The sequence below is a fragment of the Conger conger genome, chromosome 8 (genome assembly GCF_963514075.1).
Source record: "Conger conger chromosome 8, fConCon1.1, whole genome shotgun sequence".
Lineage (NCBI taxonomy): Eukaryota > Metazoa > Chordata > Actinopteri > Anguilliformes > Congridae > Conger > Conger conger.
In genome coordinates this window covers 29,583,503-29,607,455 of record NC_083767.1, presented here as the reverse complement: position 1 = coordinate 29,607,455, position 23,953 = coordinate 29,583,503, and the positions used below count along the sequence as shown (strand labels likewise).

The window sequence follows — 23,953 nt, the reverse complement described above, 5'->3', positions numbered from 1 at the left end:
TGTTCCCACCGTCTGATACGCAGGTTTCAGCCCGTATCTCTGCTTGCCTGAGGGACATCCAGAGCTGGATGGACAACCACCATCTAAAGCTCAACCCAGGCAAGACTGAAATGATATTCATCCCTGAAAATACCTCTCCCCATCTGGATCTCTCCATTTCCCTCGGGGATACCACACTCACGCCGTCACCCAGTGCAAGGAACCTCGGTGTGGTGATGGACAGCAGACTGTCCCTTTCCGAGAACATTGCGGCGGTGACCCGGTCTTGCAGGTTCTTCCTATACAACATACGGAGAATCCGCCCCTTTCTCACCCCCTACTCGACCCAGCTCCTGGTCCAAGCGATGGTTCTGTCCCGCCTGGACTACTGCAATTCCCTCTTGGCTGGCCTCCCAGCGTCCGCCATCAGACCCCTCCAACTCATCCAGAATGCAGCAGCTCGTCTGGTCTTCAACCTTCCCAAACACTCACACGTCACCCCCCTGCTTACTTCCCTCCACTGGCTGCCTGTCATGGCTCGCATCAAATTCAAAACATTGGTGCTATCCTTCCAAGCAGTTAAAGGGTCTTCCCCAGCTTATCTACAAAAAATCATCAGACCCTACACCCCTGCCAGACCTCTTCGTTCAGCCTCCACAGGCTGCTTGGCACCTCCCCCTCTCCGAACCTCCACCTCACGCTCACGACTACTGTCTGTTCTGGCTCCACGGTGGTGGAACAAACTCCCCGTTGAGGTCAGAACTGTAGCATCTCTCCCCACCTTCAAGCGCAAGCTGAAGACACACCTCTTCAAGCAGCACCTCTCCCCATCCCTCCCTACCTCCCTGTGAACCTTAATTGTTGTCTCTATGACTTGCTTTGTGTATCGGTATTTTTAGTTGGCTAGGTAAGCAGTGTTTGGATAATTAACTTTGGTCACTTTTGCTCTGTTTGTTTGTTTCTTTGTTCAAAAAATAAATAAATAAATAAATAAATAAATAAATAAATAAATAAATAATATTAAAAAAAAATTAAAATTGGCCCTCGTCCTTATCTTTGTTGTACAGGTAGCAGTTGAAATTGTACTTCCCTCTAGGGTCTTTCAGCGCACTTATCCCTGGTTATGGGTATGCACTTTGTTGTACGTCGCTCTGGATAAGAGCGTCTGCCAAATGCCAATAATGTAATGTAATGTAACCCTGCCAAGTCCCTCCCTCTGGAGCAGCGAGCCAATTATACCGCTCCATGAGAGCCGGCCAAACTTGGCTTTTGGCAGGACCGGGAATCAAACCCTGGTCCTTGGTGTGCAACTGCAGCAAACTGCAACCGCGGGTCCACTGCATCGTTGCGCCACCACGGCTCAAATTCATTTCTGATGTTTGGATAAAACATGATGGTTGCCAGTATCCAATTTGTCTCAAGCAAAAAAATACGCAAATTATTAGTTTTTGTGGTGTCAAAATGGTGGATAATGTATGTGGATACAAGATTTTAATTGATTGTGGCCACCACATGCAATATTACCCATTAACAAATTACAATAAACAGATAACACATTTTTTTTTAAATGTTAAAAATAAAGCTACCACCCAACAACTATATTTCCATTAAAAAATAAGTTTTAGATATTCACATTGCCAGTTATTCATTCAACAAACAAATGACAGATCCTAACCTGAGAAGAAACATGATGCCGAGGAGCATACCCTGTTAATGCATACAGAAAAGTTATGACTATTTATTGAATGAGAGGGATTATGTCCATGAAAATGTATTTGCCCATCCAACCAGTCCTCCACCCTGAGTTTGTGGACTGCTAGAACCCTGCTTCTCTCTTGGTTCTTGCCCATGCTTCAACATGTCCTGTAGCTCCACTCTGAACTGCATACTCTACATCCATCCTTGTGGACTTTCTAGATTACCTGCTAGTTTAATACCTGAACCGTTAACATCTTAACTTGTAGGCCAGCGGAGGACCCTATAGGCGGGTTCCTTTCCAGATTTCTTCCCATCTGGGAGTTTTTACCTCATATGCTATTTGGGGGCTGAGGGCTGGTATTTCCCATTTCCCTTCCCTTCTGTTACTATGTAAAGCATCTTTGGTCTGTGTGAAAAGCACTATACTATACAAATAAAATGAAATGACTATTTCGTAGAGATGCAGTGGCAGGAACTGACAAAACCTCTTACTCTACCTCTCATATCCAGTATACTGCTAAGTATATGAGGTGGGAGGGTAGAATCGCATGGAACACCATATGCTCACAGAGCCCATCTAAGGCGTAGATTGAAGAAAAAGGAGCTACCTGGCAAATTGTCATCACAACAGCAAAGAACTTAGTTCCAGGTGGATAAGGTTGAGGAATGTTAATAGCAGGCAGTGTTGCAGTGTTGGATATTTAACCAAGGTACAAACACATAAATTCAATTTTGGAATATAAAAATAATTTATAAAAACTGAACTAAATTGTTTTATTTATATGATTTTTATAATGCTCGCTAATTTAACGTTAATGTTAGATATCAGCCTCCCCCCCAACATTAGCTAGCCAACATCATTAACATGAATAAACTAGCTAGCTAGCGTTATTGGAAACCTATTACTATAATGTTACCACCAAAACTAGCTAGCTAGCTAACTCGTTTTACAACAGGCAAAGGCGGATTTAACGTTTCATCATTTCATCCCAGTGTTTCTCTGTACGGCCACCGATGAGCATCTGGTGTTTATTAGCTAACGTTAACTGCCAACAACCTTTGTGAAGGACATGAGCTTCTAGAAGTTCTGGTTTTGTGTTTTGTTTTTTGTTTTCCCCCCCATGTTTCTGAGACTTTGAAGCCATGTCGGGTGTCTCTGTGTCAGCTGTCATTGACTCCCTTTTAAGAATCGGAAAAAGCCCAATCCACTATGTGCCAGATTACATTTGCCATTACAGTCCCAAACACAGCAAAATTTTGGCACAGTTAACTACAAAGTTCTGGTTCAGTCGATTTTTAAGTAAGGTTACTTCATTCCATGGCTCAGTGTAATACATACAGAATGTCGACCTTCTGAAAAGCATGTTCATTTACGCACTCGATACTTGGTCGGGCAATCATGTGGAAGACTGCTGATTTGACAGTTGTCCAGAAGACACTCATTGACACCCCCCACACAAGGTAATTGCTGAAAGGGCTAGCTGTTCGCAGAGTGCTGTATGAAAGCATATTCATGGACAAGTTGACTGGATTAAAAATGAACTTTTCTACGATATTCTAATTTTTTGAGATGCACCTGTATCTTAGCAAACATCAATCCATCCATTATCTTAACCTGCTTATCCTGAACAGGGTCGAAGGGGGGCTGGAGCCTATCCTGGCATACATTAGGAGAAAGGCAGGAATACAGCCTGGACAGGTCGCCTGTCCATCGCAGGGCATATTTTAGCAACCTTTGTTTACAAATATTCTGATTTAATCTATATAGCAAGCAAATCGTTAAATGACCATAGGCCCTTATCATCCCAAATGTCTGATAGAACTTATTTTCCTTCTTTCCATTTACAGAAAGAAAATGTTTTTTCCCAGTTGGGCTGCTGGATGGCTTGTATTTTTGAGATACTATGCTCTAGTGACTATGCACCAACTACATCCTGCTGTTGAATCCTGACTGCATTGTTCTGATGTGACTGTGGGCAGCATATAATTGCTGCAGATTTCTCCAGTGAGGAAGGGTTTTATTTTGTAGCACTAGCCATATGTCATCTTCAGGAAAAGAAACAATAGGGTTAAATAGGGGTTAATTGTTTAAACATTGCTCTAAAGCACATGCAAATTTGGCAGTATGTATGATTCATTCAGCATTCCAGGTGACTACCACCGACATGAACTTGAATTCAAAAACATGAAATAGTGTCGCCATCTAGCTGTCATTGAAGCACATTTTGTTAGAGAGCAACTTCCAAAGTATCAGTCCAGGATCATGTACCTTCCATCGATGCATTCAATTTGATATTATATTCTGCATGCCATTGTTCATAACTAACATTTATTACTACATTACTAAATGTATTATTACATTTATTAGATGTGAATGGGACTACTATTCAGAATTTCACTGATTATATCACTATTTGCAGATATACACTAGCCCTACCAACCTTTTAAATTCAGATGACTGTGTAGAAGGTGTTTTCCACCACCATCAGTAAGAAGTAACTCCTAGTCACTTGAGTATGCCCAAATTATCTTTTTTTTTTTTTTTTTACAAATTCCACAAGCCTTTTCTTATGAGAATGGAACATTCCTTTGATGAGCAGTAGAAGACTACCTACATAAAGCTCCAAATTAGAATGCTTTGTGAGATGCTCCTTTTGATTTTGACCATCAGTCACTTATCTCATGTGTTAGGTCAGAACAGTTATAGGGTTCATTGCCTTGCTCAAGGGAACTTTGACTGTGTTGGTGGTCTCATAGTCTTGACACCAACCACCTTGCCACCTGCTGCCCCAAATTAATAAATTTCAGCTTAATCACTAATTTGATGATTTTAGGCTTATTGCTCTTGATAAAAAAAAAATGACATTCCTTTTCAATTGTTTCATACAAGCAACTTCTCCTTTCACCACAGTTTCTCCTTAACTTTATCCAAATGGTAAATGGCAGGCATTTATATAGCGCCTTTATCCAAAGCGCTGTACAATTGATGCTTCTCATTCCCCCATTCATACACACACTCGCACACCAAAGGCGATTGGCTGCCATGCAAGGTGCCGACCAGCTCGTCAGGAGCATTTGGGGGTTAGGTGTCTTGCTCAGGGACACTTCAACACAGCCCGGGCGGGGGATCGAACCGGCAACCCTCCGACAGACAGACGACTGCCCTTACTGCCTGAGCCATGTCGCCCCATGACCAGACACAATTGGGCTGAGGCTCACCCCTGGATAAGGGCAGGCTTATTGAATATTTGATAGACAGTTGTCTAGCTGATCCAATCTCAGAAAATGGCACATCCCACACCCATAGCAGTCCAATTGCAGACTGGGCAAGTGGTCAAGCAGATTTACTTATCTTAACTTGTATGCATGTTTTACAAAAGCATGTGATGAATGTACTGGTGACCTGTCCAGGGTGTATTCCTGCCTTTCGCCCAATGTGTGCTGGGATAGGCTCCAGCCCCCCCTGCGACCCTGTTCAGGATAAGCAGGTTAAAAATAATGGATGGATGGATGAATGTGGCAAAAATTATCAATTGCTCTCTACTGACAACACTACCTCCTGAGCCATGAAAGACCAGTGCAAATACTTTGGTACTTGTTCTGAGACAGGTGCATGGGGGTTGGACCCAATGCGCGACTCAGACAACAGAGATGTGAAAAAGTCCCATCAGTGCTTTATTAAGGGGATGTCCAATGAGCGTAGTTGAAAACAAGCAAGGTTCATACACATGTAATCCAGCCAAAACCAAAGTACAGTACCGGGGGAGAAGGCAGTCTCGTAATCGGTACACCATGCAATAAGTCCAGTAACCAGGAAAGCTGTCAGCGGGGCAGTAGTGCAGATGGATTGTAGGCAGGCTCAGGGTCAAAGGCGATGCAAGAGTCGAGACCAAAGTCCTCTCCACGGGGCAAAAGCACAAAGACAGCAGGCAAGAGTTTGTACGGGCAGGCAGTGGTCAACAAAACAGACGTCAATTACTTTGGTCTATAAACAGACTTGGATCTTAACGGGTAGACAATAGCTTGACAAACTGCTCAACCGTGCACTGACGGACAGGAGGAAACAATTTCGCAAAGACATGACATGGAAACTAAGCTTATATGCTGGTGTAGACAGGTGCAGACAATTAGCTTGAGAGCAGAATGCGAATGGAAATCAGGTGTGGAGGATTGACAAGTTAATAAGATAATTAGTAATCATTAGTAATAAACGTATCCTGACCTAGCTTTAGTAAATTAGTAAATTACATGCACGAGAAACGTAAGGTAAACATGAACACATGGTTAGAATGTTAGTATTACCCAATCCTGATCCTGACTTTCCCAATCACGGGAAAATGAAACAATTAGGGAAGTGTGAACAACAGCAAGGGAGAGAGAGAAAGCATGAACGCAAGGTTTGCGGAAAGCCAAAAAAAGTGTATGCTAATCAATGAATGGAACATGAAACAAACATAAATCGTGACATAACAAGTTTGCGAACTATGACATGAATAAACTATATAACGTGACATGACAAGACTAGAAAATACATCTTAACAAGAACTAAACATGAAACGTAACATGACATGACAATGAAACATAACAAGAAATGAAACATATAAATGTGGCAAGACTAGACTAACATAATACGTGACATGACAATAAAATAACTAAGACAATAACTAAACATGAAACATGACATGACATGACAAGCATGAAACGTGACATTTTCAAGGTTTGTGGAGGTGGAGATGGCCATTACATCCAGTCAAACTGCATTGAAGGAGCATAGGACATTGTTGGAAGCAACGCTTTAATTAGGTTGAGTAGGTGCTGTCTCTCACTGTGCAAGAGTCTGACTGACCACATCTATCTAATAGGCAGCATTTATAAAATCTACACTAAACCCAAACAGCTGGCATATGGAATGTTGGCACAACAGTTTCACACCATTGGCAGAACAATAAATTGTGAAAGTATTAAAACATCTGGGAAAATAACAGAAAACCTCAAAATATTTTTGTTTTGTTTAATGTATTGCCTCATTGTCTATTACACTACACTGAGTGACTACGGATGCATAAACACACTTACTTGTTCATTGAATTATTAACTAGTGACTGCAAACAACTGAATGACTGTTTGACAATGTGGCTTGGAATAGAGTCTTAACTGATCCCTTGGTGGACACGTGAGACAACAGCATGAGATGTTCTGTAAGCCCCACTCAGGATAGTTTTTATTTTTTTTTTAAGGTATTTTTTTTAGGCCTTTTTCAGCTTTACTGGACAGTATAGTATAGAGAGACAGGAAGAATGGGAGCGAGAGAGAGGGGAAGACATGCGACAAATGTCTGACGGTCGGATTCGAACCGCCGACGTCGCGGCTCGCGATGAGCATGCGGTCAGTGCTCTACAGGCTGCGCCACTGAGACACCCTGGATAGTTTATTTAAATAACAGTTTCCTACAGTACATATGAGTTAAATCCTATCTCATCTTACAGCTTTGGAACGCTATAAGGTTATAGCACCAAATGCAACCTGCCTGGTTGGCATTACACAAAGCAACTTGATCCCAATTTTTGTTGCCAGAATGGTTGATGGTTGATGTGAACATTAACTGAAGCTCCTAACCCATATCCGCATGATTTTATGCATTGTACTGGTGCCACACGATTGGCTCTTTAGATAATTGCATGAATAAGTAGGTGTACCGGGTCAGCCGTCTGTAGGTGTAGAGCCCAACGATGGTCACCACGGCTCAAATCCGCCCTTTGGCCAACCATGACATAAATAATGGAAACTATTTCCTTGTAGAATTGTCCCATAATCATGTTTGTTGTGTCATTAGATCTCCAGCTCCATTTCACTACGGATAGGAAATCCTTTCTGCCATCATTCTACTAAATATCTCAAATACAATTAAGGTATTTGGCTTTGTCCCCCACTGTTCACTCTGAACAATATGGGATATGCAATTTGTTTTAAGTACATTGTTTTTAATGGCTGTTATTGTAACTCTGTAAATGTTTTTTTAATTTTTTAATTTTATTGTTTAGAATTGTTAAAATTAGGGATATGTTATGGCCCCCTGCTCTGTGCTACTTATTCTGGCTGTTAGGTTGAACCGTTTAGCAGCTGGATACACAGCAACAAGAGGCAGTGATATGGTGCAAACCAAAGGTGTATTTATTCACCCACATAAAACAAGAAACCATATTGGACAAAACAGGACATGACTGAGAGCATCTCAGGGTCACAACACACAACAGCAAGCATACAAACACTGGCAGCCTTTATACCCTGCCACAGGTAATTAAGCTGGATGCTACCATCTAATAGGGGTGTATATAACACTAAACAATACACAGAATTTTGCCCCTTTTACATATGCATAGTCTACCCATATCCAATACATGGTTATATAAATATTGCATCAATCAATAAATAATAAGATAACAATATACATTTAAATACAAAACCCCACACAACACCCCCTTCTGCTATCCCATCATATGGTCCCTCCCAGAACTATATATGTAGGTGCTCGGACCCGGGGACTTTTTTGCCCGAACACCTAGAGCACAGACAAAGACAACAAAGGTAAGTGATTGATCAAACAATTAAAACATGACATTGCACCAATGTAGTATTGCACTGAACTATGGCACCTGCCCAATCATGGCATTTAACCAAACATTAAAACCTATTTCATGCCAGGTTAAGTAGGTTACTGAATCTTTTTGTTTCCCTCTACAGGTGGAGCCCAACCCCCTCCCATGCTGAGGACAAACCCACACCAACCAAACACACGTCCATTAAACACTTTAAATCATGGCTGGTGTGCAATTATTAATGTTGTGCAAACTATTCAATATATATTTAAAATATGCAATTTTACCCTATCAATGTGACCAGAATTGGTAATGAAATGTGTCTTCATTACACTGGCGTTACTTCACAGGTGCCTTGTTGGCCGAGTACCAGGTCGTTTGCGCAATTGGGAGCACCTGTGACCAGATGTTAAAATGTGCCTGACTCTTGGCTGAAGGAGGGAACTCTCTTCCCACGTACCTGTTGGTTCTTTTTGGGTTTGCATCAGACAACATTGCTTCAGCATACTTTTCACACATCCACTCACACTACTGATGCAACTGACTTTCACACTCCACATTTTTGTTAACTGGTTATTTCAAATAAATTTGACCTTGTTTTTTAAATGCGTCAGTGTGCGTCTCCCTCTTTGTCACGGCCAATGAGCCAGGTCGTGACAGATAATGAAGTACATAATTTAATATCTTCTAATCCTGACAAACTTTACATTCAAATTAATAATATCAAGCACGAAATAAAATGAAAGGCAGGCAGCTGGTTGGATGTTGGGTAAAAGTTTTTATGGCAACTGAAGGAGAACAATATTTACAACTTGTCTACTATCCATGCACACAGATACAGACAACAATTGCCAAAATATCCACTCACTGAGAACTTTATTAGGAACACCTGTACACCTACTTAGTCATGCGATTACCTAATCGTGGCAGCAGTGCAATGCATAAAATCATGCAGATATGGGTCAGGAGCTCCAGTTCATGTTTATATCAACCAATAGTGATTTTGACTGTGGCATGATTGTTGGTGCCAGGTACGAGTATTTCTGTAACTGCTGATCTCCTGAGATTTTCATCCACAACAGTCTCTTGAGTTTACTCAGAATGGTGCGAAAAACAAACAAACATTCAGTGATCGGCAGTTCTGCGGACGGAAATGGCTTGAGGATGAGTGAGGTAATGGAGAAGGGCCAGACTGGTCTAAGCTGACAGGAAGGTGACAGTAATGCAAATTACTGCACATAACATCAGTGAACAGATCTCTGAACACACAATGCGTCAAACCTCTAAGTGGATAGACTACAGCAGCAGAAGACCTAATAAGTCTAATAAATACCTAATAAAGTGAGTGTCAAATAGAAGATGCAAAATATGTAACTGAGGTGAAGGGTATAGCTTATTAAAGTACAGAACCGTATAAACATATTTACACTTACACAATGAGGCAACATAAAAGTAGTACAGTAGTATGTATGTGAAAATAGCAGTGTATAACAATCTGTGGAAAGTTCTACATTAGATGTAGAACTGACATTACATCACTACTGACATTAGATCAATGATTGCAATTTATTACATACACAAAAAAAGATTACAATGTTATATACAGTCCCATCTGTAATGTTTAGGACAAAGACATATTTTTTTATTTGGCTCTGTACTCCACAATTTTAGATTTGTAATCAAAAATGCATATTCTCAGGTTACTCAGCAAATATTGAAGGGCATGTTTACAGACTTTGGTTTCACCATATTGAAATTACAGTGTGTTTTATATATAGTAACAATAAACATCATATTTTTCGAGGCTTTTTCTTGCCTTTGGTTTGTATTATTGTCATTAAACATGAGGGCCAGAGTTGTTCCAATGAATGTCAAGGAAGCCATTATGAGCCAATCCCCTAAACCACCAAGTACTGAGTCAATTGCAGATTAACAACAAAGACCAAGTGAAAAGGACCGGGCTATTTACAGGAGACAATGGGCAACACTAATCACAAGACTTAACAACAGGTGCGTACAACAAGACAATTAGGCAGTGAGACAAAATCAATGTAGTGACACCTAGTGGCTAGCAACACAAAGTACAACACTGTGACAGTTCCTAATAAATATGCACTAGAATGGCATATGCATGGCATTACAGTGTGGGTACTGTTCATTAACATTTCTTGTATGATGTGAACTATGTATTAGTAAAGTTAATACGGGGGTTCAATTGGAGGGGCATGTTTTCTCTTTTGGGAGACATATTTGCGCCACACTGGGGATTCCATTCCCACCCAGTACCCTTGCTAGAGCAGCGACCATTGGCAGTGACTCCTGGCACTCATCTTCTACCTTCCTTTCCTGTCCCGCCCTCCACATACTTTCTGCTGGGTCGGAGAAGAGGAAAGAATTAAAAAACTAAAGAAGAATGTAAGAACTGGATTTGCAATCCTTCCACCCGCACACTATTTTAATACTTTGTGGAGCGTAAAAGGTAACTGTAAAGTAGATTATGTAAAACATTGTTCAAATACATTGCTAGACATGACAAGAGCAATGTGCTTAAGGGTGGGATAGAAAACCAAGATGCACCTTAGAAGTGGACATTGTCTCATTATCAACTATCCTAAATAAGAAAGGGAAGATTGCACAGCTGCATTGCAAGCGTTTCTGGCTTCATGCTGCTCCTCTATAAACTTGGTAAGTTTACTGGGTGGATTTGTAAATGTTAACTAGCGATTTCCTTGGCTAGATGGCAAGCTAGCAAGGCAGTTATTTCTCGTAGCCTGCAGCCTACTGCATGTTGATACAAACTTGTAAAAACGATAGCACGGTCTTGTTCTCTTCACAAAGATTTAAATATAAGCAGGGGTTGTTAATATTTTTACTTCAAGCCTTTATGGTGGCTACCGTTGTAGCATGTTGCTATAGTTGCATAGTGTAATATAAGTCGTAATTCAGTACAGCTTCTAGGAGTTTGTCTTGTTTCATTGCCGTTGTGAAAGGTACAATAGGTTAGATTAGAGTCACAATCTCTCAATCAATGGTGGTTACATTTTGTGTGTTCTCATGCACGTTAGACAATACGTGGTGTTTGTTGCATGTGCCTTGCAAATATATGCACTGCATTTATGGCACATAATGCTCATTTTGACATCTCTTGGTCATTTTGACATTTCTTTGACATCATTTGACATCTCTTCTTCAACTTTGTTCGAAGTTGGTCATGTTTATCACGATAGTTTCGATAGACAGTCAGGACAGGATTTTATGTAATCAACCCCGGATATAGCATATCTTATTGTCCTTGGGGTCATCCTGATAACATTTTCAGCTGACCTCTCCTCTCAGATGAAGACCAGGACAAATCCCCATTCTTTGACCTGAATGTAACAGCAACTTCAGCAGGGTCCTCTTCCTCATCACTGGATTGTTCCACATTGGTTGTCTCTTGGTCTAGATCATATTCTGTGTTGTCTACCAAGTTCTGACACTACCTCCTCTAATTCATCTTCATTGTCAGTTTCCTGGCCTCTCCCCTCCTCACCAGTGTCTTGATCAAAGATGTGAAATATCCTCAAATACAGTACATTGTTAGGTCATTGTACTGCCACAGAATGAATTGTGAGCAAGGCCTCAAAAAAGCTTTATTTACCAGAGCTGCAAGAAAATTTCTTGTGTTTAGTGTTGATTAGAAGCAGCTCGTTCGACTGTTTTAGATAGAAAAGGAAGAAGAGAAGAGGAAGGTGGTAGTTCTGGATGATGGAGGGATCCAGGGTAGGCTTTTTTAGGAGCGGGGTGATGGGGGCCCTCTTAGAGGATGATGGAAAACAGCCAGAAGACAGGGAGAAGTAGACAAGGGAGGTGACAAATGGGAGAATGTCAGGTGTGATAGTCTGGAGGAGGGAAGAGGGGATAGGGTCAAGGGCACAGGTTGTAGGGCGGTGGGAAAGCAGGAGTTGAGAAACATCAGAGTGTAAGGGGAGAGAAAGTGGAAAAGGAAGGGATGGGCCAGGCAGGGGCACAGAGAGGGCGGCTGTGATTGCAAAGGATCTGTGGATGGCTGTGACCTTCTCGTCTACCTTCTCATAATGAGGAGAGAGGAGAAAATACAGTTTCCGGGGGTTAGAAGTGGAGTTGTGAATTTGTGTTTGATAGTATTTTACCTTAGCGGCAGTGACAGCAGAAGAAAATGCTGCCAGGAAAGACTGGTAGGTTGTGAGGTCTGATGGGTCTCTGGATTTTCCCCAATTCCTCTCCACTGTTCGGAGGCTGGCCCTGGAGGTACGTAGGGTGTCAGATATCCAAGGACTGGGAAGGGATGTGCGAGGTGGCTTTGAGATAAGGGGACAGAGAGAGTCAAAGGCAGAGGAGAGGGATTAAATGAGGGTGGCAGATGCAGAGTCAGTGGGGAGCTTGGAGAAGGATTCGAGAGGGGGGAGAGAGGCGGTGACAGTGGTAGCAAAGGAAGAGGCTGAGAGGGAGTGAAGGTTACAGTGGGCTAAGGAAGTGCGGGTGGGAGGATGGGGAGAAAGAGGGAGGGAGAATGAGAAAGTGGTGATCAGATGTACAGTGCATCCGGAAAGTATTCACAGCGCTTCACTTTTCCCACATTTTGTTATGTTACAGCCTTATTCCAAAATGGAATAAATTCATTTTTTTCCTCAAAATTCTACACACAACACCCCATAATGACAACATGAAAGAAGTTTTTTTGAAATGTTTGCAAATTTATTAAAATAAAAAACTAAGAAATCACATGTACATAATACTTTGTTGATGCACCTTTGGCAGCAATTACAGCCTCAAGTCTTTTTGAATATGATGCCACAAGCTTGGCACACCTATCTTTGGGCAGTTTCGCCCATTCCTCTTTGCAGCACCTCTCAAGCTCCATCAGGTTGGATGGGGAGCGTCGGTGCACAGCCATTTTCAGATCTTTCCAGAGATGTTCAATCGGATTCAAGTCTGGGCTCTGGCTGGGCCACTCAAGGACATTCACAGAGTTGTCCTGAAGCCACTTCTTTGATATCTTGGCTGTGTGCTTAGGGCCGTTGTCCTGCTGAAAGATGAACCATCGCCCCAGTCTGAGGTCAAGAGCGCTCTGGAGCAGGTTTTCATCCAGGATGTCTCTGTACATTGCTGCATTCATCTTTCCCTCAATCCTGACTAGTCTCCCAGTTCCTGCCGCTGAAAAACATCCCCACAGCATGATGCTGCCACCACCATGCTTCACTGTAGGGATGGTATTGGCCAGGTGATGAGCGGTGCCTGGTTTCCTCCAAACATGACGCCTGGCATTCACGTCAAAGAGTTCAATCTTTGTATCATCAGACCAGAGAATTTTGTTTCTCACGGTCTGAGAGTCCTTCAGGTGCCTTTTGGCAAACTCCAGGCGGGCTGCCATGTGCCTTTTACTAAGGAGTGGCTTCCGTCTGGCCACTCTACCATACAGGCCTGATTGGTGGATTGCTGCAGAGATGGTTGTCCTTCTGGAAGGTTCTCCTCTCTCCACAGAGGAACGCTGGAGCTCTGACAGAGTGACCATCGGGTTCTTGGTCACCTCCCTGACTAAGGCCCTTCTCCCCCGATTGCTCAGTTTAGACGGGCGGCCAGCTCTACGAAGAGTCCTGGTGGTTCCAAACTTCTTCCATTTACGGATGATGGAGGCCACTGTGCTCATTGGGACCTTCAAAGCAGCAGAAATTTCTCTGTACCCTTCCCCAGATTTGTGCCTCGAGACAATCCTGTCTACAGACAATTCCTTTGACTTCATGCTTGGTTTGTGCTCCGACTTGCACTGTCAACTGTGGGACCTTATATAGACAGGTGTGTGCCTTTCCAAATCATGTCCAATCAACTGAATTTACCATAGGTGGACTCCAATTAAGCTGTAGAAACATCTCAAGGTTGATCAGTGGAAACAGGATGCACCGGAGCTCAATTTTGAGCTTCATGGCAAAGGCTGTGAATACTTATGTACATGTGACTTCTTAGTTTTTTTTATTTTTAATAAATTTGCAAAAATTAAAAAAAAAATTCTTTCATGTTGTCATTATGGGGCGTTGTGTGTAGAATTTTGAGAAAAAAAAAAGAATTTATTCAATTTTGGAATAAGGCTGTAACATAAAGTGTGGGAAAAGTGAAGCGCTGTGAATACTTTCCGGATGCACTGTATGCATTCATTTCTAATGTCCGGTCATTTTTGACTACAAAAGTTAAATAAAACGCCCAAAATATTATGAATATTATCACATTTTATTTTGTGCGTTCAGATGCCCTGTGTGGACAAAGTCCTGGAACCTAATGACAATCAGATTAAATTAACTACATTTTTCAGAAAGAAAACTTTTAAATCAGTCAAATTCGACCGGAACATAACAGGACAGGAAAGGGGAGGCTTTCTCCGGTTATGTATATGCACTCGCCGAGCACTGACGTCTCATTAACACACAAATATAATTGGGGGTTTTTATTTTGAAGGCTGCCTCGTTTGTGCAGCGGTCGATAGCTTTACAGCAATTCATATTAATTAAAATACTGAATCTTAAAGGATTTACAATTCTCTTCAGTATAACAAAATACAGTAGTGGCCCTGCTATAAAAACAAAAGTACAATAAAAAGACCCACCTGATAACATTAGCAACATTCAACTCTGAATGCATTAACAGGTACTTTTCGTAAAACATATTTTACATTTTACAGAACTACCTTGTAGCAACATGGGATGGCCTCGTCTTACGTGGCTAGCAATATAACCATCTGCAGTAGTCTCTTCTACAAACATGTACATGACTAACATATATATTAGTTATATGGACTGTAACCCAATCCGAATCGTTACAAGATACAATACACAACATTCTTTAACTAGCGTATCCATAACAAGAATAACAAGAAAATACATAGGTTTCGTACCTAGCATATGATGCTAACCAACAGGTACACTAGGTAAGATTGTTTTTGTTCAAACATTGTTACAAGCCCATTTTAAATCCCTTTCTATTATTGAAAAAGGCTCACTGACCTGTTGACTCACCCTCTGCCTGTCTGTGTTTATAGTCCTTAAATTTGGGTTTCAAAGTGTACAATTGTCGGGCCGTTACTCTATATCAAAACATCGAACAGCTGTACAACAATTCAAACTCATTGGTTGAAAATAAAGCAATACCAGTTTGTTATCGGTAGCAACTATAGCAAATTAGCTATAGTTAGCTTGACAAATTTAGAAATATCCACTTGTCCGCGGTGGCGCAACAGGCTAAGTGGTTGCAGTTTGTTGCAGTTGCACACCGAGGACCAAAAGCGAAGTTTGGCTGGCTCGCTGTTCCAGAGGGAGGGTGTTGACGTTGTCATCTTAGGGCAGGATAACCGGTTTACAAGTTTGTTGTATACGGGAAATAAAGCACACGCTCGCCGTCGGTCTCATTTACCGGGAAGAAGAAAGGGTTTCATTATTCACGCACTCACATATATAACCTCACGTAAAACAGTGACGTCATTAAACATACGTGAAATGTTGACGTCACGTCATCAACATAAACTAGACCACTGCATGAGAGCATAACAATTATTACATAGATTAACATCCCCACTTGCTCTCATAATGAATAAATCAAATAAACACATTTTCACATTTGTCTGTTACATTACATGAGGGTAAGTTCTTCTCAACTAGGTTTAACCTACATTCCAAACAAAAAACCTCCAAACTTATCTATCTTAAACTTAGTTGCAGGCTTAGTCATGATGTCAGCTACCATGTCTGCTGTTGGACAATATTCTATAGTTATTTTACCATCATTGAGTGCAGATCTAACAAAATGAAATCTGACATCAATGTGTTTGCACCTCTGGCGACTTACGGGATCTTTAGACAAAGCAATTGCCCCTTGGTTGTCCTCAAACACTTTCACTGGTTCATATTTGCACATATTATCCATACCATTCAGTAGTTGTACAAGATATAGACATTCCTGTGTAGTTGCACCCAAAGCCATACATTCAGCTTCACAAGTAGATAATGCAACCGTGGGCTGCCTCTTTGATTTCCATGACACAGCTGGACCTCTATCAGTAAGACCTAAACAATACCCTGTTGTACTGCGTCTATCATTTAGATCTGCAGCCCAATCAGCATCACTATATGCCACCAGTTTGAGTGTTTCTTTGCTTTTCTTGTAGCATAACTCCTTATCGATCGTGCCTTTCAGGTATCTCATCACATGTTTGGCTGCTATCATGTGTTGTTGTTTTGGCTGTGACAGGTACTGTGATAGCTTACTGACAATCCAGCTTAGATCTGGTCTTGTACATGTCATTACATAAATCAAGCTCCCTATCACCTCCCGATATCCCTTAGGATCGATAAGTTCACCATCACCATTAAAATCCAGTTTTTGTTCACATGGAGTCGACCTTGGTTTACACTCGGACATACCAAACTTCTCCAGTATTTTTGATATGTACCTATTTTGGTTCATCCTCACTTCTCCCCCACTCTGATTGAAATCAATACCTAAAAAATGTTTAAGTTTCCCTTGATCTTTCATTTTAAATTTTGCTGTCAGCATTCTCTTCACATTATTGAGTGATTCATTGTCCCTGGCTGCAATAAGTAGATCATCCACCCAAATGATTATTATTATTCTATCACTCTCTGTTCCTTTAGTGTATACACAATGGTCTGCTGGATTTTGAGTAAACCCATTTTCACTGAGGTGATCATTTAACATTCTATTCCAATTCCGTCCTGACTGTTTCAGACCATATAGTGATTTGTTCAGTTTACCGACTAGTTTTTCACCTGTCTCTGATTTTACCTCAAACCCTTCTGGTTGCTCTATGTACACTTCACAGTCAATTGGAGCATGTAAATAAGCTGTTTTAACATCCATCTGGTGGAGTTCAAGGTCATATTGAGCTGCCATCTGTATCATGGTACGAATTGATGTCATATTCGCAGTTGGAGAGAAAGTCTCCTTGTAGTCTATTCCAGCTACTTGGCTGTAACCTTTTGCAACATATCTTGCCTTATATGTCTCAGTGTCGTCAGTATTGTTTTTGACTGCATACACCCACTTACCCCCCACTGCGTTCTTACCCATAGGCAGTGTAGTCAATGTGTATGTGTTGTTTTCTCTAAGAGAACTTATCTCTTCTTTCATTGCACTGGCCCAAATCTGTGATTTTGTTGAGCCCATGGCTTCATCAAAAGTTTGTGGTACACCACACACCATCCTATAGCAGTAGTCAATATTGGCTAGTATTTGGTCCTCACTATCAACATCTAACACATAGTCGTTCAAGTATTTTGGAGCATTCCTATCTCTCCTGGGATAACGTGTACTATGACTATCCCTTGTGTGTATGTCATCTCTTTTGTCTGTCTCTTGTGTGAGAGTCATTTCTGGATTTGCCATGTCAGACTCGTGGTTCACTGTTGGAGTCTGATCAGCGATCTGGGGTTTTGGCATGGGGGATGTGTATCTCTTCTCATAAACATCATCGGTCATCATTAGATCAGTCTGAGTTTCATGTTCACTTACGCTCTTCGTAATGAACTTTACAAGCCTGTGCTTGAGTACTTTCCCTGTGTCTGGGTAGTAGACTAGTAGTGCAGGGCTGTTCTTATCAAACCCTACAAACCGCCCCTTCTCACATTTGGCATCTAGCTTTTTCTTGTCTTGCTTGTATGCATAGCATACCGATCCGAACACCCTCATTTTAGAAAGATCAGGTTTCTTCCCTGTTAACATGTAGTACGGTGTTTGCTTAATGCGACTATTGTAGCACCTGTTGCGAATTATTGCAGCAGTCATCACAGCATATGTCCACAACTCTTTAGGTAATTTGCTCTCAATAATCATACATCTCGCCATTTCGAATAGTGTTCTCCAATTTCTTTCAGCTGTACCGTTTTGATGGGGCGAGTAAGGAGCTGAGGTCTCATGTCGTATATTATTCTTAGTCAACAACTCTTGAAACTCTTTTGCTGTGTACTCTGTGCCATTGTCTGACCTAATACACTTGATTTTCCCATAGGGGGCAGTGTCTGCAATGAACTTTTCAGTTGCTTTGGTAGTATCACTCTTTGCCTTCAAAAAATACATAAATACTACACTAGTGTAATCATCTGTAAATGATAAAGCATAGCGAAAACCATCCTTTGCTTTTGGATCAATAGGACCAGCTAAATCAGTGTGCACAAGCTCAAGTGCTCCCTTTGCTCTTACATCAGGTTCTCTGTTTCTACTCTGAGCAAATTTCCCTAGGGTGCAGACCTCACAGTCTAGGCTAGATCTATCAACCTTCCCCTTGATTTTCATTCCGTCTACAACATTTTGCAGTTTAGAGACATCATCATAGTTACAGTGACCTAGGATTTCGTGCCAGGTTTGGATATCATAGCATGCATGACAACCATCATCACTGTAGGTGTCTAGGTAGTACAGTCTGTTATACTCTTTAATGTCAAACCTGGTCCCGTCTTTGTGGATGAGCTGGTCACTTCCTTGTTGAAAGGTCACTGAAGCGCCATTGGCTGTTGCAGTTTTCACTGAGAAAATGTCCTGTGGGTATTCAGGGACCTTTTCAGTGTCGCCTTCACCCGTTTGCCCTCACTATTCATCAGGAACACCTCCGCATCACCTCTTTTTGACGCTACACCGCTGGTCCTTGTCCCATCAGCTAATTCCAAATAGTGCTTCTCTGGCTGGAAAGTGTCGTCAAAGTTCTTGAATTTTCCAATATCCGTTATTATGTGTGATGTTGCGCCTGCATCGACCATCAGGCCTCTCGGTCTCGATCCTCTGAGCTGACCGTCACTTATCTTGAATGCATATCCATGTTGTTCACCCTCGACATCAGTCGCTTGCTTCACGTCATCGCTCCTTCTCCGTCTGCACGTAGCGTCTTTGTGTGTTGCACTTTTGCAAAAGCTGCACCACTGTTTCGGCCGCTCGTTCTGCTCGTTTGGGCATGCCCTGGCTATATGCCCTTTCTGGTTGCAGTTATAACAAATAATGTTCTCTCTTCCCCTCGCTCCCGAGGTCACTTTCATCACGCCGTCATCATTTGAGCTAGCATTTAGCTTCTCAGTGCTCTCGAAACTTCTCAGTTTGGTTTTGAAATCAGCAAACGTTATTTTCTCATCACCCTGCGTTATGTGGATGGAAAAAGGTTTAAACGACTCCGGCAGCCCCTTCAGAATCATTGCAATCAAAAGACCATCACTAAGAGTCTCTTCAGCATTCCTCAGTGCTGTTATAGCGGTCTCTGCACGAATAATATAGTCCGTGACACTCTCGTTAGCAGCTTTCTGCAGTGACGTTAACTCGGTGTACAAGCTAATCACACGTGGTTTCCCTTTACCTGCGTAGTGGTCCCTTAGTATTTTCAAGGCTTTTCGACCATTATCAGCCGCTTCTCTCATAACCAGGGAGAGACTTTTATCATCTAAAAATTGAATGAGTTCTGCATAAGCTTCTTCATTTTTATTTGCATCGTCCTCCCTTTCATAGCTGGGGACGGGCTCGTACAATATGGTGTCCTTCAGACGCATGTGGCCCAAAAACTTTGTCTCCCATAACTCGTAATTCTTTTCATCTCCGTCGAAACACAACCTGCTCCATCGGTTTCCAACGTCCCTCCTGGGCCCATAACCTGTTGACGTTGTCATCTTAGGGCAGGATAACCGGTTTACAAGTTTGTTGTATACGGGAAATAAAGCACACGCTCGCCGTCGGTCTCATTTACCGGGAAGAAGAAAGGGTTTTATTATTCACGCACTCACATATATAACCTCACGTAAAACAGTGACGTCATTAAACATACGTGAAATGTTGATGTCACGTCATCAACATGAACTAGACCACTGCATGAGAGCATAACAATTATTACATAGATTAACAGAGGGACTTGGCAGGGTTAGTGGATCACCGCATACAACGGCACTCCGGGCGCCTCGGGATCACGGTCATGAGACGAGGCGTGTTCTTGGATCGCCAGATCCCTTCTGGCCGCCGAGGGACGGGGTGTGAGCGGTGTATTCCCAGCTACACTAATTGGATTAGTAATAGTGGTAATTGGCTACCAAATTGTGAGAAAAAAGGAAAAAATCTGAAATAAATCACAATAAATAAAAATCCACTTGTGATCAGATATAGGCAATATGAACATAGTTCCGTTGCATTACAAATATTTGTAAATTCACTAAGCTCACTTATGGAAATAGAGCCCATTTATGAGTATTTAACCACTTTTTAACCACACTTTTTAACCACTTGGCTACATAAGGAAGCACAAGTAAAGGTTAGAAAATAATAAGGAAAGCAAAAATGATCTGCTGGCAGACCTTCTGTACTACAATTGGTTGATCAACACCCGTGGGAGATGTTTGGAGTATGATTAGGAGCATGAGAGGAATCCGAAAAGAATAGCAGTATCCAGTACTGATGATGGGGGAAGAATCAGCAGTGTCCAATGAAGAGGTGGCAGAGATGATAGCGAAGGCACTTACTCAGATCCGTTATGATAACTGAGGGGGGCAGGAGAGGAAGGGTAAAGACAAGATCCGCTCATCCTGGAATTACTGAGAGAAGTGACAATATTAACACTACAATGGATGCTCCATTTACTTTGGAAGAAATTAAGAGGGCAATAGTAAGACTTGGACATCACCTGGGAAGGATGAAATATGCTATGCAATGCTAAAGCATTTAGCTGTTTTAGCATCTATGAAGTTGCTAGATTTTTATAAAAAAGTAAGGGAAGTGGAAAAATTGCCAACTGGTTGGAATGAGGCAGTGATTATTCCTATCAGGAAACCAGGGAAGGGCCCATCAAGTCCAATGAACTATAGGCCAATAGCACTGACATCAGGACTGATAATGGAAAGAATGATTACAGAAAGATTCACATTTTACATGGAAAGCAGAAGAATTCTATCACCTCATTAGAGTAGATTTAGGAGGGGTAGAGGAACCATGTTTCGTGTCTGGAAACAGAGAAAGAAAGGTTTCATAAGACAAGTTTAATAATAAAATATATTTTTTACATAGAAAAGGCATATGATATTACATGCCATTTAGCAGACACTCTTATCCAGAGCAGATCAAACACAAGTACAAGTGCGAAGAGGACCTGAGAGGACAGTACAGTTCCAAGTCCTAGTGTAGACATACAGATAATCAGAACCCTTGAAGAATACAATCTACTTCCAAACTAGCATGCCACAGTTGGCAGCTAGAACATACAACAATACAATAGCTAATACAAATACAAAACAAAAAAAACAATATCTATACAATCTATACATAAGTGCCATTACAGTCTATGGCATATATAAGGCTAATCATGGAGGGAGGGAAAGGTGTAGCCTGAAGAGATGAGTTTTCAGTCTGCGCTTGAAGGAGGTCAGAGACTCTGCCGTTCTGACATCTACCGGGAGGTCATTCCACCACCGTGGGACCAGGACAGACAGCAGTCGTGAGCGTGAAGTGCAGGTGTTGCGAGGGGGAGGCGCCAGACGGCACAAAGTGGCAGAACGGAGGAGTCTTGCTGGTGTATAGGTCTTGATAAGTGATTGAATATATACAGGGGCTGCCTGGTATGCGAGCACCAAAGTTTTAAATTTGATGCGAGCCATAACAGGCAGCCAGTGGAGGTTGCTGAGCAGGGGGGTGACATGTGAATGTCTGGGAACATTGAATACCAGACGGGCTGCAGCATTCTGGATGAGTTGTAGGGGTCTGATGGCAGATGCTGGAAGGCCAGCCAGCAGAGAATTGCAATAGTCCAGGCGGGATAGGACCATTGCTTGAACAAGGAGCTGAGTGGAGTAGGTGGTGAAGTAGGGATATGGCTTGGAAGTAGGGATTAATGATCAAATTAAATATGATAGGAATAGCAGTGTTCCTAGCTCATACAGGTGCATCTCAAAAAATATAAATGCCAACCATTTACCATAATATTAGAATATTACATAAGACCAATCAAAAAAAGGATTTATAATACAGAAATGCCGACCTTCTGAAAAGTATGTTCATTTATGCACTCAATACTTGGTCGGGCAATCATGGGGAAGACTGCTGACTTGACAGTTGTCCAGCAGACACTCATTGACATCCTCCATAAGGAGGGTACGCCACAGAAGGTCATTGCTGAAAGGGCTGGCTGTTTGCAGAATGCTGTATCAATATTCATGGAAACTTGGGGGAGCTTTACAAGGAGTGGACTGAGGCTGGAGTCAGTGCATCAAGAGCCCCATGCACAGACATGTCCAGGAAATGGGCTACAAGTGTCGCATTCTTGTGTCAAGCCACTCCTGAACCAGAGACAATGTCAGAAGCATCTTATCTGGGCTAAGGAGAAAAATAACTGGACTGTTGCTCACTGGTCCAAAGTTATCTTTTCAGATAAAAGTACATTTTACATTTCATTTGATAATCAAGGTCCCAGAGTCGGGAGGAAGAGTGGAGAAGCACAGAATCCAAGTTACTTGAAGTCTAGCGTGAAGTTTCCACAGTCAGTGATGATTTGGGGTGCCATGTCATCTGCTGGTGTTGGTCCACTGTGTTTTATCAAGCCCAGAGTCAATGCAGCCGTCTACCAGGAGATTTTAGAGTACTTCATGCTTCCATCAGCTGACAAGCTTTATGGAGATGCTGATTTCCTTTTCCAGCAAGACTTGGCACCTGCCCACAGTGCCAAAACTACTAGTAACTGGTTTGCTGACCATGGTATTACTGTGCTTGATTGGCCAGCCAACTCGCCTGACCTGAATCTCATGGGATATTGTGAAGAGGAAGATGAGAGACACGAGACCCAACAATACAGACGAGCTGAAGGCCGCTATCAAAGCAACCTGGACTTCCATCACACCTCAGCAGTGCCCCAGGCTGATTGCCTCCATGCTACATCAATCGATGCAGTAATTTGTGCAAAAGGAGCCCTGACCAAGTATTGAGTGCATGAATGAACATACTTTTCAGAAGGTCGACATTTCTGTATTATGAATCCTTTTTTTGATGGGTCTTATGTATTCATTCATTCATTCATTATCCTAACCCGGTTATCCTGAACAGGGTCGCAGCGGGGCTGGAGCCTATCCCAGCATACATTGGGCAAAAGGCAATATTCTAATATCTTCAGATACTGGATTTTTGAATATATTAAAGTTTCACTTTTTGAATTAAATTACAGAAGAAAAAAAACTTTTCCACGATATTCACATTTTTTTAGATGCACCTGTATAATTGGGTTAATGGCGTTTTTGATTTATTCAAGTCAGAATTGGGAAAGTGATCAGGAAAATGGTAGATAATGGTACTCCTCAGGGCAGTGTCATTAGCCCAATACTCTTTTCCATTATGATAAATTAAGTTCAGGGCGATATTGGATGGTCATTGTTTGCTGATGACAGATGGTGGAAAAGGGAAGGAATATTAATCATATTATGGGAAAAATAAAAGAGGCAGTTAATGTGGTTGAAAACTTGTCATATTTATGGGGATTCAAGATTTAAATAGAAAAACCCAAAGCAGTAATGTTCACTAGAAAGAGAGGTGGTGATACACAGACAGGAGGATAGAACAAGTGAAAGTCTTTAGATTATTTGGGTGTGTGTTTTGATGCAAAGGAATGAATGTATAACATAATAACATGGAATGAATATAGTCATAAGATAAACACC

At 41.7% G+C, this 23,953-nt stretch overlaps 1 long non-coding RNA gene across 2 annotated transcripts; it reads right to left on the bottom strand.

The window, feature by feature from the left end:
- Window positions 1-9,031: 9,031 nt before the first annotated feature.
- LOC133135600 (uncharacterized) lies at window positions 9,032-15,687 on the bottom strand. 2 transcript variants are annotated; one of them, XR_009709416.1, is made up of 3 exons: window positions 15,287-15,687; window positions 12,425-12,759; window positions 9,032-10,642 (listed from the first exon to the last, which is right to left on the bottom strand). It is a non-coding gene; the product is annotated as an uncharacterized LOC133135600 (long non-coding RNA). The 2 variants fall into 2 exon arrangements; XR_009709415.1 differs by lacking the exon at window positions 15,287-15,687 and having other exon boundaries at window positions 12,425-12,860.
- Between the last annotated feature and the right edge of the window lie 8,266 nt (window positions 15,688-23,953).